General features: G+C 41.6%; 1 protein-coding gene across 2 annotated transcripts in view; it reads left to right on the top strand.

Annotated features, from left to right (window-relative positions):
- Window positions 1–1133: 1133 nt before the first annotated feature.
- LOC135523494 (zinc finger matrin-type protein 4-like) overlaps window positions 1134–6000 on the top strand; it is a 103072-nt gene continuing 98205 nt past the window's right edge. For both annotated transcript variants that reach the window (XM_064950197.1, XM_064950198.1), the window contains exon 1: window positions 1134–1575. The gene's annotated coding sequence lies outside the window, so the exon portion shown is untranslated. The remainder of the gene's footprint in view (window positions 1576–6000) is intronic.

Here is a 6000-nt window from a genome sequence, read left to right as displayed (position 1 = left end):
TTGTCTATGTTTTGAAGTGTTTGGGTTCCTCTCAGAAGGTTGCTGTCACTGCGTTCCTCTTAGAAGGGTAAGGATTTGGGTTAGAAGGTTGCTGTCACTGTGTCTCTAAGAATCTATAAGCATATAACAGTCCCACATTGTCAAAGCAGAATACACATCTATACTGTTTGAAAAGATAGTATTGAGAAATTATAAAAACAGCATGGCAATCTATCACTACAAGCTACATTTAGGAGAAATGACAGGGGAAGTATATATGTTTAATAACTAGGCAAGTCAGTTAAGAACAAATTCTTGTTTACGATGATGGCCTACACCAGCCAATCCTCGACATTGCTGGGCCCATTGTGCGCTTCCCTATGGGACTCCCTATCACAGCCAGTTGTGATACAGCCTGGATTCGAATCAGAGGGTCTGTAATGACACCTCTAGCACTGAGATGCATTGCTTTAGGCCGCTGCGCCACCCTGGAGCCCGTCATATTGAACATTCGCTGGCAGTGAAAAAAAAACATTTGTCAGTCAGCCCAACCCCTCTCCTATAATTATTTATTATTTATTTGTGCTTAATGTTTCTTATATTTGATTGTGATTCAGAGTCACTGGGATCAGCATTTATTTTGGACCAAGAATCCTTTTTTTGTCTAAATTAGAAAATCATCACTGCATGTACCTATAAGCCTACATTTGGCTGATAACAAAATGAAGATACATATTAGGCATTGCACATGTAAATTGCTTAGAAATTATATTTTAGAATTCACCCAATTCAACCCCCACCCTCTCTCTTTCTCTCTTTCACTCCCGCTCTTTCTCTCTGCCCCGTTGTTTCTCTCTCTCGCTCTGTCTCAAGGTGCCCTGAGCATGGACAAATTGAAACAAGTTTGACAGACACAGAGCTCACATTAACAGCATAAAAATTAATAACACATAGGCAGTTTTTTATCAATGTAATTCATTATTTATGACCAACGTTTATTGAAGCTTTATGCAGGTTGACAGATAGGTAGGTAGTTAGATAAATAGAAACATTTTTACTCTTGGGATGGTCAGAGCTTGCCATTGCGCATTCTATGGCGTGACACTTCAATAGTGTTTTTTTTTCTCTTTCTCTCTCTCTCTCTCTCTCTCTCTCTCTCTCTCTCTCTCTCTCTCTCTCTCTCTCTCTCTCTCTCAGAGTAGCACTTTATGTAAGATGATACCTGCGCGTGTGGGTGCACTGTACTGTAGCCTATTAGCTCGAGCTCCCACTCGCTCTCCTGTTCCCGTTACCCGGTGAATGATATCAACAGAGCGTTTTGCCCGTTCCCTACTGAGCGAAAGAGCACGCTTGAAAGGAGAATAACGTCAGACCGCACAACTGAACGACAGCCAGAGCGCATGGAACCAGAGAAAATATAGGCTACCCACAGCAACGGCGAGAGCACATTGACAGGACAACGGGACGACTGTTTATTCAAGTTGGACGGATGATTTAGCGAACACAATTGAGTAGACTGCCCGGCGGATGATAAGCGTCCGGGACCGGTGCTGTCGATTGTGCGAGGAGGCAAGTTAACGTTACCGGGGGAAGAAGGTGAGTGAGAGTGAAAGTTTCAGATGGTAGTCCAATTGATTAATTAGCCTATAGTATCTACTAGAATATACAGCCATGGGTCTGAGGTAGTGGGCTACGTCATTTTTAGCATCATGTTAACAGTTATTTGTAAGTGGTTGGTTGGATTGGCTTACGGTTTAGGAATTGTTGTATTTGTACAACGTTGGATCGGTGAGCTTGTTGGTCATGATAATACCGTAAATCACCATAGGCTATGACAGTGTTGACGGTCTTGGCTCAGTCCGTTAGTCATACAGCAGGTGTCTGTTTGACGAGCAGCAGACTATTTTCAGTTGAAATCAATGTCACTGACACCAGTAGGATTTGATTCATTACATGTATCACAACACGGGCCTATGTTTGGAGATATGAGTGATGCGGTTTTATATAGGTCTATCTCACATGGTGAGTTAGTTTGGCACCCGATCTAGAACCGAGATTGTGATGATGGACTCTCCAATTTGACTTGACGCTGAGCTGTTGCTCTCTGGGTGGAATGAAGTTGCCCAGTGATCTTGTGTCAGATTCTGTGTGGTTGAAATCCGTGATATATATAGGGATACAGAGGGTGTGCACTTCTAAACTCATGTAGCCAAGCCTACCCATCTTTTTACTGTGCGATAGGGTTTACCCACCTATTAGTAGGGAGAGCAAATTGAAAGGGCAGCTGCAAAGTCACTATTAGTTGATCTCAACGTCCATCGGAATGGCAAACTAGCATGTTATAGCCGCTGATCCGATGGTCCATTGAAATCCGTTCGACCAACCTTTACTTGGTTAGGCTATACTTTTTTCGTTGTCGATATATAATTTTTCCCGGTGTCTTATACACCCCTGTTTCCAGTTGCAGGTGGAACTGAAAAAAAACAGAACATTTCAGAACAATATTACATGTTGCGTTTCCCTTTCCATTTTGGCAACCTCCAATCAAAATCCAACAATGTTGGTGGCTGTTCTGCATGCAGGTTGTCCTCTAATCAGAAGCCGACTGTGCTCAACTCCATCGTAAATCGTGGAGTTAAGTTTAATCGGCAATCGAACCAGTGATGTCCAGATTCCGTGTGGTTTTTGAGTTGTGTTCGTTTCAACAGGGCACAAAACTAGATTCACCACAAATAGATGAGTGATTAATTGCATATGCTTATGCAGTTTACAGTGCCTTTGGAAAGCATTCAGACCTCTTGATTCCCCCCCACATTTTGTTAGGTTACAGCGTTATTCTAAAATATATTCAATTGTTTTTCCCCCTCAGCAATCTACACACAATACCTCATAATGACAAAGCAAAAGCAGGTTCTGACATTTTTGCAAATTTATTCAAAATAAAAACTGAAATATCACATTTACAAAAATATTTAGACCCTTTACTCAGTACTTGAAGCACCTTTGTCATCGGTTACAGCATCGAGTCTTGGGTATGACGTTACAAGCTTGGCACACCTGTATCTGGGGAGTTTATCCCATGCTTCTCTGCAGATCCTCTCAAGCTCTGTCAGGTTGGATTGGGATTGTCACTGCACAGCTATTTTCAGGTCTCTCCAGAGATGTTCGATCGGGTTCAAGTCCAGGATATTCAGAGACTTGTCCTGAAGCCACTCCTATGTTGTCTTGGCTGTATGCTTAGGGTCGTTGTCCTGTTGGAAGGTGAACCTTCACCCCAGTCTGAGGTCCTGAGTGCTCTGGAGCAGGTTTTCATCAAGGATCTCTGTACTTTACTCCGTTCATCTTTCCCTCAATCATGACTAGTCTCCCAGTCCCTGCCGCTGAAAACCATCCCAACAACATGATCCCACCACCATGCTTCACCGTAGGGATGGTTCCAGGTTTCCTCCAGACGTGATGCTTGGCATTCAGGCCAAAGAGTTCAATATTTGTTTTATCAGACCACAGAATCTTGTTTCTCATTGTCTGAGAGTCTTTAAGTGCCTTTTGGCAATCTCCAAGCGGGCTGTCATATGCCTTTCACTGAAGAGTGGCTTCCGTCTGGCCACTCTACCATAAAGGCCTGATTGGTGGAGTGCTCCAGAGATGGTTGTCCTTCTGGAAAGTTCTCCCATTTCCAAAGAGGAACTTTAGAGCTCTGTCAGAGTGACCATTGGGTTCGTGGTCACTTCCCTGACCAAGGCCCTTCTCCCCCTTTTGCTCAGTTTGGCCGGGCAACTGTGTTCTTGGGGACCTTCAATGCTGCAGAATTTTTTTTGTACCCTTACCCAGATCTGTGCCTCGACACAATCCTGTTTCTAATTCTACGGACAATTTCTCCGACCTCATGGCTTGGTTTTTGGTCTGACATGCACTGTCAACTGTGGGGCCTTATATAGACAGGTGTGTGCCTTTCCAAATCATGTCCAATCAATTGAATTTACCACAGGTGGACTCGAATCAAGTTGTAGAAACATCTCAAGGATGGTCAATGGAAACAGGATGCACCTGAGCTCAATTTCGAGTCTCATAGCAAAGGGCCTGAATATTTATGTAAATAAGGTATTTCTATTTTTATTTTCAATAAATTTGCAAAATATATTAAAAACCTGTTTTTGCTTTGTCATTATGGAGTATTGTGTGTAGATTAGGAATTGTTTTTATCTAATCCATTTAAGAATAAGGCTGTAATATAACAAAATGTGTAAAAAGTCCAGGCGTCTGAATACTTACCGAAGGGACCGCATAAGGTGCTCATTTAACAAAAATAGCCTGCAATACAACTACAAATCCGATAGTTATTGTGGAACATGTATGTGTAGATAGCAGGCTACATTTTGTGTTTCTGTTTTCAATATATCACAAACTGTTTCTGCATATTGATTATTGATTTGGGCAATTTATCATAATGTCTTGACAATATGAAGCAAATCAAATCAAATGTATTTATATAGCCCTTCTTACATCAGCTGATATCTCAAAGTGCTGTACAGAAACCCAGCCTAAAACCCCAAACAGCAAGCAATGCAGGTGTAGAAGCTAGAGGTCGACCGAATATGATTTTTCAACGCCGATACCGATTATTGGAGGACCAAAAAAGCTGATACCGATTAATCGGCCAATTCTTTTTTTTGTAATGACAATTAATGACAATTACAACAAAACTTGAATTAACACTTATTTTAACTTAATTTAATACATCAAAAAAAATCAATTTAGCCTCATCAACCATGTGTAGTTAACTAGTGATTATGATCGTTTTTTATAAGATAAGTTTAATGCTAGCTAGCAACTTACCTTAGCTTAATGCATTCACCGAACAGGCAGACTCCTTGTGGAGTGCAATGAGAGAGAGGCAGGTCGTTATTGCGGTGGATTAGGTAACTGTAATGTTGCAAGATTGGATCCCCCGAGCTGACAAGGTGAAAATCTGTCGTTCTGCCCCTGAACAAGGCAGTTAACCCACCGTTCCTAGGCCGTCATTCAAAATAAGAATGTGTTCTTTAACTGCCTAGTTAAATAAAAGTATTTTTAATTTATTTTTTAAATCGGCAAATTGGCGCCCAAAAATACCGATTTCCGATTGTTATGAAAACTTAATCGGTCGACCTCTAGTAGAAGCACGGTGGCTAGGAAAAACTCCTATAAAGGCAGCAACAGCATAATGTTCAGTTAATGTTTTAGAAATATAAATGGAACTTTCAACATTAATTTCCAATAGTATTCTACTCAATCAGGTAAAAACTGCTGAATGAGTCCAAAAACGCTCTGTGATCACCACAAATCATGAAAACGGGTATGATGTGCCTTTTTGCGTTAGGTTTCTCTGTCGTGTTGCATTTGATCCCACGAGTTGTTCTGATACCAGTTTAAACATGTGCAGTGCTCTCACACATTTACTTAAACAGCCACGCAGGCATGCAACTACACACACAGAGGGAGAGAGATGCATCTGTCACTAAGCCAGCTACTGAAACAGCTGTAGCGTCAACTTTTTATCTGGAGAGATACAGAGATACACCTGCCGGCTAAATCCTTAGGCTCAAAAATTCATAGAAATGTGTGTACACAGCTCCCATGACCTGAAGTGCTAGTCCCACATGTACAATTGCTTGGAAGCACGCAGGAACACACACACACGCACGCACCAACACACACACACATACTCAAACAGATATGCTACTTCACACAAGGACAGCCACTTTAACAGCAGCAGAGAATGAAGTGATGTTTTTTTTTCGTGATTTATTTTTTAAATACAACTATTTGAATCTGCTTTCGCCCAACTGGTACCTAAGTAATTGATCCAACAGTCACTTATGTGTTTATTGACTTATGCCCTCCTGGTTAGGATTCTCCTGGCTGCAGTTTGGCTGTCGCTATTATTGTGGTGCTGAACTTGGGGACGCCGATTCCTTTGCTGTCCACATTAGTGGTACTGACTAGCTGCTCTTATGCAGTACTTTAGCATCGGACCTTTTA

The sequence above is a fragment of the Oncorhynchus masou genome, chromosome 31, assembly GCF_036934945.1.
Source record: "Oncorhynchus masou masou isolate Uvic2021 chromosome 31, UVic_Omas_1.1, whole genome shotgun sequence".
NCBI classification, from domain to species: Eukaryota; Metazoa; Chordata; class Actinopteri; order Salmoniformes; family Salmonidae; genus Oncorhynchus; species Oncorhynchus masou.
This window is presented reverse-complemented; position numbering and strand designations above follow the sequence as displayed.